Here is a 12,801-nt window from a genome sequence, read left to right as displayed (position 1 = left end):
AGCTGCTCGCGCCCCGCGAGCTTCCTTAACCTTCCTTAACCAGCTTCCTTAACCCTCGGGGTCCCTTGTCAAGGTAGGGGCTGCCGTCCCCCTGTCACAAGGAGGAAAGTGAAGCTGCGCGGGGCCCCATGTGGCAGGGTCAGAGAGCGGCCAGAAGTGGAAGCCTCAGTGCTCCCACCAGCCTCTGCTGTGGTCAGGGGGCCCCTGTCCTGGCCCTGCGGGACACCTGCTCGACCTGCTTCCTCAGTGTGCAGGGAGCTGGCCCTGTCCTTGGCAGCCACGTGGAAGCAATGGATCTTTGGTTGCCCACAAAGCCCACATGTGACCATCACATCCAAGGTGAGCCAGAGTTTATCACCACCATTGTTCCCACTTTCAAATGGGAAAGCGGGTTCAGGGAGGCGCCCTGCCCAGGTCTGCCCCACTGGCAAGTGGGGAAGCTGGAACGGGAGCCCGGCTCAGATGGACAGATGCCCTGAGTTCAGATGAGCTGAGATGTGAGTAGAGCCAGGGGTCCTGAGGTGGCGGGGAGTACGCTTTTTGTCCTGAGGGTGTTAACCAACGTTACTTTCAATAAACTACAAATCGTGCAGTGCAGCACAGAGCATGAGACACACATGCCCCTGGCCAAGTCTTCTCCCCTCTCCAGAGGTGACCCCCGTCATCAGATGCCGTGGCTCTTTCCAGAGCTTTTCTATGCACTTACAGACATCTACAAGCACACGGACACTAGGTTTGGGGCTCTGTTGTTTCCTAACAGAAATGTTTCACATATATATATTCGTATATATATGTTGTTGGTCTGTGGCTTGCTTTTTTCACTTAACACTTCTTTTTTTGTTGTTTTTGCGGTACGCGGGCCTCTCACTGTTGTGGCCTCTCCCCTTGCGGAGCACAGGCTGCGGACGTGCAGGCTCAGTGGCCACGGCTCACGGGCCCAGCCGCTCCGCAGCATGTGGGATCTTCCCGGACCGGGAAACGAACCCGTGTCCCCTGCATCGGCAGGCGGACTCTCAACCACTGCGCCACCAGGGAAGCCCGTCACTTAACATTTCTTACAAAGGGTTCTACATCAGTACATAAAGCTCCCACCACATTCCTTTTCAGGAGTGCAGGGGCTATCCATTAATGCAAGTCCTGCGGTCAGTTTACTCTCAGAGGCCAGCCCTGGGCAGCAGCCATGGCCCATGTAGCTGTGGGCTAATGGAGTGACAGCTGTCCCACACTTCAGGCAAGACCTGAGGCCCAGGCTTCCCTCGGGGCCACGCTGGCCCTGGTGTCCTCCTGCCTGGCCCACCTCACCCCCTTCCCAGCCTCCCAGGACTTTCAAGCCAGCTTGAGTGTCCGCAGCCCAGTCCCACTGGCCCCTGTGGAGGTATTTGAGGCCTGATGCGCTACCCTTTCTGGGAGCACTGGCATCGTGAGAGGAGGCAGTGCCTTAAGCCAAAGGAACAATGCCTGCGTGGGAGCCCAAGGCACCACGACAGGGGAGTGGCAGAGACATGTGGGGCGCAGGGGCCTTGCAAACTTCACGTGGCCCTGCACAGGAGACCCAAGCCCTCTGCCTTCACGCTTGTGCAGCCAGACTCCTGCCCTGTGTGAAGATCCCCGATGCCCCCGGGTAGGCTTCAGCAGGTGGGATGGGGATGCTCAAAGCCCCCCAGTCTGGGCCAGGCTCCTGGCAGGCGTGCAGAGGAGGGCTTGGATGCAAGGGGCCCTCAGGCCCTGGCGGCTGCAGATGCCAACCTCACCTCTTCATCTTTCTCCCACTCCTTGCTCTGGGATTGTGGAGCTGGGCTCCCATACAGCTTCTCTGACCCTGAAGTGCCCTACCAGCCTCCTGCCTCCCCGCCGTGGTCCCTGCTGTTCCCTCCGCCTTGAACACCCTTCCCGCTCATCAAGCCTGTTGAAACTCTACCAGTGCTCCCTCCCCTGGAACACAGGCCCCAAAGCCACCACCAGCTCTCCGCACTCAGGCCGTTCTGACGTTTAGAGCCATCTGCGATGGTCGTCACACACCGCCTGGGGGCACCCTGTCAGCCCAGCTCCTCTCCGCCCCACCAGACTGCATGTTCCCTAAAGACGGGGACTGGGCCATACGTGCTTCCCACCCCCAAGGCCCAGGAGGGTCTGGCACAGAACAGGCCCCCTGCGGTTTCTTGGCCAGGTGACCTCAGCCACGGGGTCACCCCTGCTCCTTCACCAGCAGGAAGTCCTTTCTTGAATCACAGGAAGCCGCTCCAGTTACAGTTCAAGACTGTCCTGATCACACTGGGGAAAGGACAGTGTAGCCACTCGCTGGCAGTTCCCTCATCAGCTCCCCGATATTTACTCAGTCGACGTTTACTGAGTGTCTGTGTGTCACAGACATCACGCTGGTCAAACGTCACTCCCTTCAAGGGGCTCACAGTCTAGCTGGGAGACAGACGGCCTGACCCGACACAGGGAAACCGGCGTACGCGTGTGCGTGGGCGCCTGCCAAGAAGGGGCTCTGAGGGCATAGCAGAGAGAGAGGTGAGGAAGGCTTCCTGGAGGAGGCGAAGGTGAAGCTGAGCTCTGTAGGCTGAGTAGAAGCTCTCCAGGAAGGCATGGGCGCAACACACACGGAGTCACCCAAAGCAGAACTACATGAGGCGCCTGCCTCTGCCACAGCACTGCCTACTCCGCTGTGACGGCCTCCCCTGCCAGACCACAGTCCCCTGAAGACAGAGACGGCCTATGACATGCCCGGTCCTGGCCCAGGTTCGTCGCTCAGGAACCTGTGCCGAGCCAATGAGCTGAACCGAGGAGGCCTGGCTGCTTGGCGTTGCTAGTTCCCCTCAGCAAGGGAGCAGACCACGTCTCCAGGCCAGGAGGGCCCCCAGTTTGGCTCCACTGGAGACGCAGGCCCTCAGAGAAGAGGGGGAGCAGTCAGGGGGACCAGTGGAAAGAGCCCAGGGCTGCACGTTTCAAGCCCCTCGTTCTATGTTCAGCTCTTCCTCTACTCTTCTGGGTGGCAGTGCGTACGTCACTTTCCCGCCTCTGAACCCTAGTTCCCCCAAACTGCAATGAAGTCCTTTCTGATGGAAGACGGTCACAGATATAATTGGTACAACCACCTGCTGCCTTGAGAGAACCTTTCTGGTTCCAACATGCTGCACTTCTGATCCCATGGACCACGCTTAGCAGCCTGAACCACCTGCTTCCCTGCAAGACATTCGGCCCCCTCCCTGCATGGTCTCCCCAAGGCAGGGCGGGGCAGGCAGGCGCCAAGCTAAAGGGCTCCAAGTCAGGAGCCGAGGCCCTTGTTCTCCCTCCTCTTCGATGCTGCTCAGTCACTGACTTGGATCTCGCCCCTTCTGGCTGTGCCCCTCCCAAGCACGCACTTGCACGCCTAGCACTTCATCATGACTCAGGCGCCCTCTGAGGACCCTGCCATCTCTCACTCCTCAGAACGGACCAGAGGACAGAGCAGGGAGACCAGCTAATTGGCTCAGAGGCCCCGCCCAAAGTCCCAGACCAACTGTGTCCAGGTCCCCAGCTGAGAGCCTGTCCCAGACCTGCCTGCATTGGGCACTTCCCTTAAAATGCCCACAAGCCAGGGGAGACATGGGCCCTCGGGCCCATCTCCCGTCCTGGCTGCCAGAGCTCCTGGCAGGAAAGCCATCAGAGCGGATGCCGTACACTCAGAGAGGCAGCATCTGCCAGTGGCGTGACCTGGCCCACATTCCCCCAGTGAAGAAAAGAGAAACAGCCCCTATCCTCACCCGCTCTAGCTGCTTTCCTGCGGCCCCGGAGAGGGAAACTGCCACGTTCTGCCAGGATACTGCCTCCGGGAGGCTCCAGGATCTTCCTCCAGGGGGGATGGCTTCGTCTGGCAGGGCCCGTGGGGCAAGGGTGTGTGATGCACGTCGCAGGCAGAGCGGCTGCCGCGGGGCTGGGGGTGGTGAGGGGACACAGCTGCCGCCCCTCTGCTGCGGCGCTGGCAGTGAAGAGCAGGCGTGCAGATAATTGGGGTGACGTCCTGGTACACTGATGAGACCCACTTCCAGATGGCGCTGAGGGCCCACTTAGAACAATCAGCCAGGGGAGATGACTCCACCTGCTATTTTTAGAGGGTACCACATCTGGAGGTGGTATCTTTCGGCTGGAGATGTCTGCACCAAAGGCCGGGGGATTTGCATCATCTTCTGTGATCAACTCATCAAGACTTCTCCACCATGTTTTCAGGCCTTCAGATGACAAGCCGTTCTGGTGTTTTATGCACGGGGCCTGGACCTCGAGCACACTCCAGAAATATCTTCCAGTAAGTGCTCAGTGCTGTGCTGGGTGGGGAGAAAAGGGCCCAGGCAAACTTGCTTCCTGTAGCCATATTTCCAGCTCTGTCCGCAGGGCATGGTGCTGAGCAGCTTGGGAACCAGGCCTCAGGCATGGGCTAGGGGTGCTTCTCTGGGTTCGTGGGTCTGTTCGCCGGGGGTGCAGCTGATATGTGGTCCCAGGATCCCCAGGGAGCAGGCCACAGACAATGAGATTCCCACCTGTAATAGGGGAGGAGACCTGCCTCCGAGTAGAACTAAGCTAAACACACTGCAGGGGAAAGTGTGAATTTACACACCCAGACCCCAGGGGACAAAGTTGTGCCTTTCTTGATCTCACAATCCAACTTAGCTCTTGACCCCTGTGTCCACTGTGGCAGGCAACCATCCAGGCATTGCACAGGAGACCCAGTCTCTGCAGGACTTTCTTAATCAGTTGTCCACCAACGTAGCACTCCTCCCTTCTTTCTCCCTTCTTTGGCCCCAGGGGAGATGAAAGCTGCAGGCATTAGAGGAAGGGACTCCTGCCTCTCCCCCTGGCTGCCTCTGCCCGATGCTGGTACTGGTCCTGGACGTTCCTTGTCTGGTCTTTGTCCACTGGCTCCTGGCCATGCTGTGACTGCTGTTGCCACTGGTCTCAGCTCACCAAGTACACGTGGTCACTCAGTGTCCTTCCTGTTCTGATGTGGGATGTCTCCAGATCTGCCCACCCTGCTCTCAGCCACTCCCTCACCCCTGCGGGGCCCAGCATGTTCGCAGATGCTCCCTCGTACCACGCCTGAGTCTTTTGGTGTTCCCTGCCCCACATCTCTTCCCTTTCCCCTCATCACCCTGCCAACCCTCACCCCTCAGAGCCTTGCTCCTGGAGGCCTTCCCTGACTACCGGTCTACTCCAGACAGTGTCCCTTCTCTGCAGCAGCCCAGCAGCAGGCCCCACTTGGACAGCCCATGAATGAAGCACAGGACTCTGGGCGTCTGTGGGTGTCCTCTCATGTCTCACACTGGTGGATCCGTCTCTGCTGGGAAGTCCCTGAGGGTGACCACAGTCCTCTCCTCCAACCTTCCAGGACGGGGCCCCCAGCTGGGCCTCCCCGCGCCAGGCTGCGCTCCCCTGCGGTGAGGGGGGCTCTGTTTCTATGACCTTCTTCACACTCTCTGGTATTCTCTAAGGTTTATAAATCAACACATAACCCAATTTTAATAAAAGTCCTTCTGATTTTTCTTAAATAAATTAGTCTTTGATGAATAGCTGTCCCCTCACCCCCTGGTCAGAAAGGTAGGACTGAACAGTGACTAAAAGTGGGGGATTTTACCAAAGTTAGGAGAAGAAAGGAAAAACAAAGATCAGAGCAGAAATAAATGAAACAGAGATGCAAAAGGCAATACAAAATATCAATGAAACTATGAGCTGGTTTTGTGAAAAGACAAACAAAATAAACATAACTTTAACTTGACTCACCAAGAAAAAAAGATGATAGGACTCAAATAAATAAAATCGAAAATTTTAGAGGAGAGATTACAACTGATACACAGAAAAACAGAGGATAAGAGACTACTATAAACAATTATATGACAACAAATTGGACAACGTAGAAGAGACTGATAAATTCCTAGAAACATACAAATTACCAAGACAGAATCATGAAGAAACAGAAAACCTGAACAGACCAATTACTAGCAAGAGATTAAATCAGTAATCAAAAACCTTCCAACAAACAAAAGTCCAGGACCAGATGGTTTCACTGATGAATTCTACCAAACATTTAAAGAACAATTAATACCAATCCTTCTCAAACTCTTCCAAAAAATAGAAGAGGAGGGAATATTTCCAAACTCATTTTACGAGGCCAACATTACCCTGATACCAAAACCAGACAAGGACACTACAAGCAAAGAAAATTACAGGCCAATGTCCCTGATGAAGATAGGTGAAATAATCCTCAATAAAATATTAGCAAACTGAATTCAATAACACATTAAAAGGATCATACCTCATGATCAAATGGGATGTATTCCAGGGTTGCAAGGATGGTCCACATCTGCAAATCAATGTGATATACCACACTGAATAAAATGAAGGCTGAAAATCATATGATCATTTCAACAGATGCAGAAAAAGCACCTGACAAAATTCAACATCCATTCATGATTAAAAACTCTCAACAAACTGTGTATAGAGGGAACGTACCACAACTTAATAAAGGCCATGTATGACAAGCCCACAGCTAAAATCATACTCAATGGTGACAAGCTGAGAGCCTTTCCTTTAAGATCAGGAACGAGACAAGGATGGCCACTCTCACCACTTTTATTAGCCATAGTCTGGAAGTCCTAGCAAGAATAATTAGGCAAGAAAAATAAATAAATAAAAGGCATCCAAATTGGAAAGGAAGAAGCAAAACTGTCTCTATTTGCAGATGACATATTGTATATATAAAACTCCAAAGACACCACCAAAAAACTGTTAGAAGTAATAAATGAATTCAGTGACATTGCAGAATACAAAATCAATATACAAACATCAGTTGTACTCCTACTCATTAACAATGAATCAACAGAAAGAGCAATTAAGAAAACAATCCCATTTAAAATTGCATAAAAAGAATCAAATACCTAGGAATAAATTTAACCAAGGAGGTAAAAGATATGTACAGTGAAAACTATAAGACAGTGATGAAAGAAACTAAAGAAGACACAAATAAATGAAAAAATATTGCATGCTCATGGAATGGAAGAATTAATAGTTAAAATTTCCATACTACCCAAAACAATCTGCAGATGCAATGCAATCCCTATCAAAATTCCCATTTCATTTTCCACAGAAACAGAACAGACAATCCAAAACTTTGTATGGGACCACAAAAGACCCCCAAATAGCCAAAACAATCTTGAGAAAGATGAACAAAGCCTTTCCTGATTTCAAACTATATTACAAAGCTATAGGAATCAAAACAGGATGGGATTGGCATGAAAACAGACACATAGATCAATGGAATAGAATAAAGAGCTGAGAAATAAACCCATGCATATATGGTCAGTTAATTTACAACAAAGGTGGCAGGAATGTACATTGGGGAAAGGATACTCCCTTCAAAAACCAGTGTTGGGAAAACTGGACAGCTACATGCAAAAGAATAAAACCAGACCCCTATCTTACACCATACACAAAAATCAACTCCAAATGGTTTAAAGACTTGAATGTAAGGCCTGAAACCACAAAACTCATAAAAGAAAACAGGGGGTAAGGTCCTGGATGTTGGTCTTGGTGATGATTTTTTTTAAATTTGACACCAAAAGAAAAGGCAACAAAAGTAAAATTAAACAAGTGGACCTACATCAAACTAAAAAGCTTCTGCACGGCAAAGGAAACCACCAACAAAATGAAAAGATAACCTACTGAATGGGAGAAGATATTTTCAAATCATATATCTGATAAAGAATTAATATCCAAAATATAAAAAATGTATACAACTCAATAGCAAAAAAAATAAAAATAAAAATCCTGCAAAACAAAAAACAAATGAATTGACGAAAAAATGGGCAAAGGAACAGAATAGGCATGTTTCCAAAGAAGACATACAGATGGACAAGAAGTACATGGAAAGGTGCTCAATATCACTAATCATCAGAGAAATTCACATCAAAACTACAATGAGATATCACCTTACACCTGCCAGAATGGTTGTTATCAAAAAGACAGGATATAACAAAGTCCTGGAGAGGGTGTGGAGAAAAGGGAACCCTTGTGCACTGTTGGTAGGAAGGTAAAGTAGTACAGCCACTATGGAAAACGGTGTGAAGGTGCCTCAAAAAACAAACAAACAAAAAACTATCATATGATCCAGCAATTCTATTTCTAGGTATATATCCAAAGAAAACAAAATCATTATCTCAAAGAGATATCTGCACCTATGTTCACTACAGCATTATTTACAATAGCCAAGACACTGAAACAACTAAGTGTCCATCAACAGATGAATGGATAAAGAAAATGTGGTACACACAAAATGGAATATTACTCGGCAATAAAAAGGAGGAAATCCTGCCATTTGCGACAAAACAGATGGACCTTGAGGGTGTTATGCTAGGTGAAATAAGTTAGACAGAGAAAGCCGAATACTATATGATCTCATTTATATGTGGAATCTAAAACATAAAATAAAATTAAAAACCGAATTCACAGAGAAAGAAAACAGAAGCAGTTAGTTGCTAGAGGCAGGGGTTAGAGGAAATGTGGGTAAAAGTGAACAAAAGATACAAACTTCCAGTTACGAGGTTAAGTTCTAGGGATGTAATGTACAGCGTGGTGACCTTGGTTAACAATACTGTATTGTATAGCTGAAGGTCATTAAGAGAGTAAATATTAAAAGTTCTCATTATAAGAAAAACGTGTAATTCTGTGAGATGATGGATATTTACTAAACTTATTGTGGTGATCATTTTGATCATATATATATCAAATCATTATGTTGTATACCTTAAACTAATGCAATGTTACATGTCAATTATATCTCAAAACTGGGAGAATCAAACAGGTTATTCAATAATCTCACTTTTAAGGACGGAAAAAAAGAATATATTAATTACACCGAATCAGAGGTATCACTGATGATTAAATGGACCCTTCCTTTTCACCATGAAGAAACACACCAAAAAAATGCCCCCAATGAAACCGTAATGAGCCACAGATTGTAGGATACATCATGAGTTCAGAGATGTTAAAATGACACAGGTATCCTCCAACTGATAAAATACTACATTGTGTTATTTTCCTTTCATTGTAAAATAAACTACCCACCACCACCACCTGCAAAAAAAGTGTAGGCTTTTGGTTCAAATCCCCACTCAGCTCCTTACGTTGACCTGGGTGGGTTCTTACCCCTCTTCAGCTTCAGTGTATCAAGTCTAAATGGGAATAATAACCATGCCTCCCTCCCAGGACTGTTGGGAGGGTTAACTGCCCTCAGCACAGCACCCTGCACAGAGTTAAGGGCTCGGCAGAGGACAAGAGTCGCTGTCACTACTATCGTTGTCATCTTTGTCCTACTGACAGAGCCAAGTTGGATGGGCTCATTCCCAGGAGAATAGGGCCTCTAACACTCCCCCCAGCTGGGCCCCTGGGCACTCTCCATCCATTTTTCTGTGAAAAATGCCATTGTCCCCCAGATGAAATGGGCTACTTTAGGCCAGGGGTTTGTCTTTGCAAGAGATAAAAGGGAGACATGAGTCCAGAAGCACCTGCTTCCCAGGCCACCAAGGTGGGAGCTGTTCTGGGGGCACATGACCAGGTTGTCAGAAGCAGCCTCCTGGGGCCTCAAGACCAGAGGCTTTGGGCCTCCAGTGTGGCAAGAAGGAGTGTCAGGCAGGCAGCAGTGGGATGTGTGCCCCACCGGGCCGCCACCCATGGTGGGTGCACAGCTGAGCCATCTCTGGGAGTCTGGCATCACCCAAGCCAGGGCCTGGCCCAAAACAGGAGGAAATAAAGAGCTACGTTCTCACGCAAAGCAACTGGAGCTGTCAAACTTGGGAAAGAGGAACCCACAAGTGAGCAGCACAAAGTGAAAGAAACTTCCACACCAGCTCACACTTGACAATCACACCTGATCTAATATCATCCACTCGGGGGTAGGTAGGGCCTTGTGAACCCTGTAATCAGATGAAAAATTGGAAGCTCAGAGACACTCAGTGATTTATCTGTCACACCACAAGTTGGGGAGGGAACTGGAGCCAGAGCCCATGAGCACACTGGCCTTTGGGTCTAGAATTTTCCCACTGAAAAGCCAGTCAGTAATGTGTCAGCAAGAAGGTGGGCGTTTACTAAGTGGAACATACGAGATGGCCATTTCTGCCAGGCAAAAGTTGAAAAATACCCAGCAGTTTTCTTATGTTTCAGCCAATATTTAAGGTGATGTGCACTCTGGGAAGATCCCGTCTCCCCGCAAATCTCTCCCTGCCCTGGTACCTGCTACTCTACCATTAGCAGTATGCTCTTTGGCACCCATCTTTTACAAAGTACAGGCCCCTCCGAGGAGTAAACAGAAAGGCAAGAAGGGTCATTCACACTCTAGTGTAAATTAGTTCATCCGGCCAGTCAGGAGGAACAGAGCTGAGCAACAGGACACTGTGGGAATGGAAGCTGCTAAGGAGAGGGTGAAAGTGGTGATGTGAAAGGGAAGAGGAAGGCAGGAGTGACCACAAAGAAAGGGTCCAAGAAGGCTGTTGAGTCTGTTTCACCATTATACTCACAATCCTTAGCGATAAAGATTTGCTGAGTGCCTCTGAGAAGCCACCTGGCCTCTCCGAGGCTGAGTTTCTCCTCTTCTGGTGGGGACGAATGGCCCTGCCCACTTAGCTCAGAAAGGACAGTGTACAGGTGGCCTTGGGAAGCCTGAATTCCAAGGCTCCTCCCAGCTTGGACCTTGTCCTTGTGGCAGTTGGGATGTTTTGCCCCAAGGGGAGGCAGCAGGCCATCCAGGACCCTGAAGTTTTCATGAGTGCCTCTGCTCTCCTCCAGGGGGCTTCCTAACCTTCAGCAGTCAAAGCTCCCACTGACTGCACTTACTGTATACCAGGATCTGGCATGGAGAGCACTGTCCCCAGTTTACAATGAGGAACGAGGGCACAGAGGCGGGAAGAAGCCCGCCTGGGGTCACACAGCCTGAGAAGAGTCAGAGCTGAATTCTAACCCTCATGTGGCTGATTCCAAAGCTCCTGCTTCTCCTCTTTGGTTCTGCCCGCCAAGGCACTGTGGCTGGGGTCCCTGGGGGTGAGAAGTGGACTAGGGACTCCTTCAGGCCTCTGGGTATACCCAGCTCTGACCCCCTGGGTGAGGCTCCCTGGGCACCCAACAGTACAGAGGGTAGGCTTTGAATTCTCACAGACCACAGTCTCACAGAACAAGCTGGGTCACATGACGTGGGGCAAGGGCCTCGGCACACGCCTCAGGCCTAAGCTTCTGGGCAAGGCCTTCTGGGAAACGGCAGGATGGAGTCCAGATTCTGAATGATCACAGACCTGGGTTGGAATTCTCACTCTGTCGCTGCACCATGTGGGGGGAAGTGGCTTAGCCTCTCTGGCCTCCAGCTTCTCCATTTAAAGGCCTCCTTTGCAAAGGCATGGAGGTCTCCTGAGAGGACAGAGGAGGCAGGGCTCCTGGCCCCTTTTGTGAGAAAGGACTTTGGCTACACATCACTAAGGTCTCCCTGCCCAAGAATTCTGTGAATCTATACCATCTCCTAAACACACCAAAAAGTGAATATTATTATCCTAATCTTATAGATGAGGAAATATACTAAGAGAGGCAAAGTAACTTGCTAAGTATCACACAGTTGAGAAGCAATAGAACTGAGCTTTAAAATTAGGTCTTCTGACTTCAAATTTAAGTCCTTCCTAGTACACCACACTGCCCTGGGTGCTCTAAAACTGAATTTAGAGATACGTCTAGCCACCTCAGTTTAGCCACATCTTTTCAGAAGCTCACAGGCACGGGAAATTCTTTATTGTGAAATATACATACAAAAGAGCATATTAACATAAGTATTTAACAAAAGGAATAATAATGAAATGTATATATACTTAAAAGTGATGTCTTTGATGTTCCGCAGTTTCACCAAAATTTATGTGGCTGTTAATTTCTACTTATCCTGTTTGAAATTTGTTGTGCTTTTTAGATCTGAGTTTTGGTGTCTTTTAACAATTCTTGGAAAACGTTTCCAAGCCATTATTTCTTTGAAGGCTGCCACTGCCCCATTATGTCTACAATTATCTCCTTTTGGAACTCCACGTAACTATGTTAGATCTTCACACCCTACCCCTCACGTCTCTTAGTCTTGCCTTCTTGTTGTTCATATCTTTGTCTGGACTTCATACTAGACAGTTTCTTAAGAATTCTCTTCGTACATTCATTTTCTCTTCAACTGTACCTAATCCTATTGTATCTACTTCTGTGTCTATTGTATATGCATCCACTGAATTTTCCATTTCAATTATTATTTTTTCCTAGAAGTTCTTTCTGGTCTTTTATAAGTCTACATTAAAAAAAAAAAAAAGTGTCCTAGGAATTCCCTGGCTGTTCAGTGGTTAGACTCTGTGCTCTCAATGCCAAGAGCCCGGGTTCAATCCCTGGTCGGGGAATTAAGATCTCACGTGCCACACGGTACAGCTAAAGATAAAAAAACTAAAAGAATTAAATAGAATAAAATAACCATTCTTCTCAGAAAAAAAAAAAAAAAACAGTGTCCTGTGCTGTTTTAATATTTCCAAACCTTTCTTTTATTTCTTAAAAGACATTAGGCATAGTTATTTTTCATGTCTGCTCATTTTAATATCTTTAGTCTTTGTAGGTCTGCTTCTGCAGCCTGTCGTTTCTGCTGATTCTTATTCATGGTGCCTTGTTTCCTGGTATGATTTTGTGACTTTTTGACTTGAACTAAAATGTTCCTTGGAACTATACATCTATAAGAAATCTTTGAGTCTGGGCTGAATTTGGCTTCCTGCAGAGATAATC

This window comes from Hyperoodon ampullatus (assembly GCF_949752795.1).
Source record: "Hyperoodon ampullatus genome assembly, chromosome: 5".
Lineage (NCBI taxonomy): Eukaryota > Metazoa > Chordata > Mammalia > Artiodactyla > Ziphiidae > Hyperoodon > Hyperoodon ampullatus.
This window is presented reverse-complemented; position numbering follows the sequence as displayed.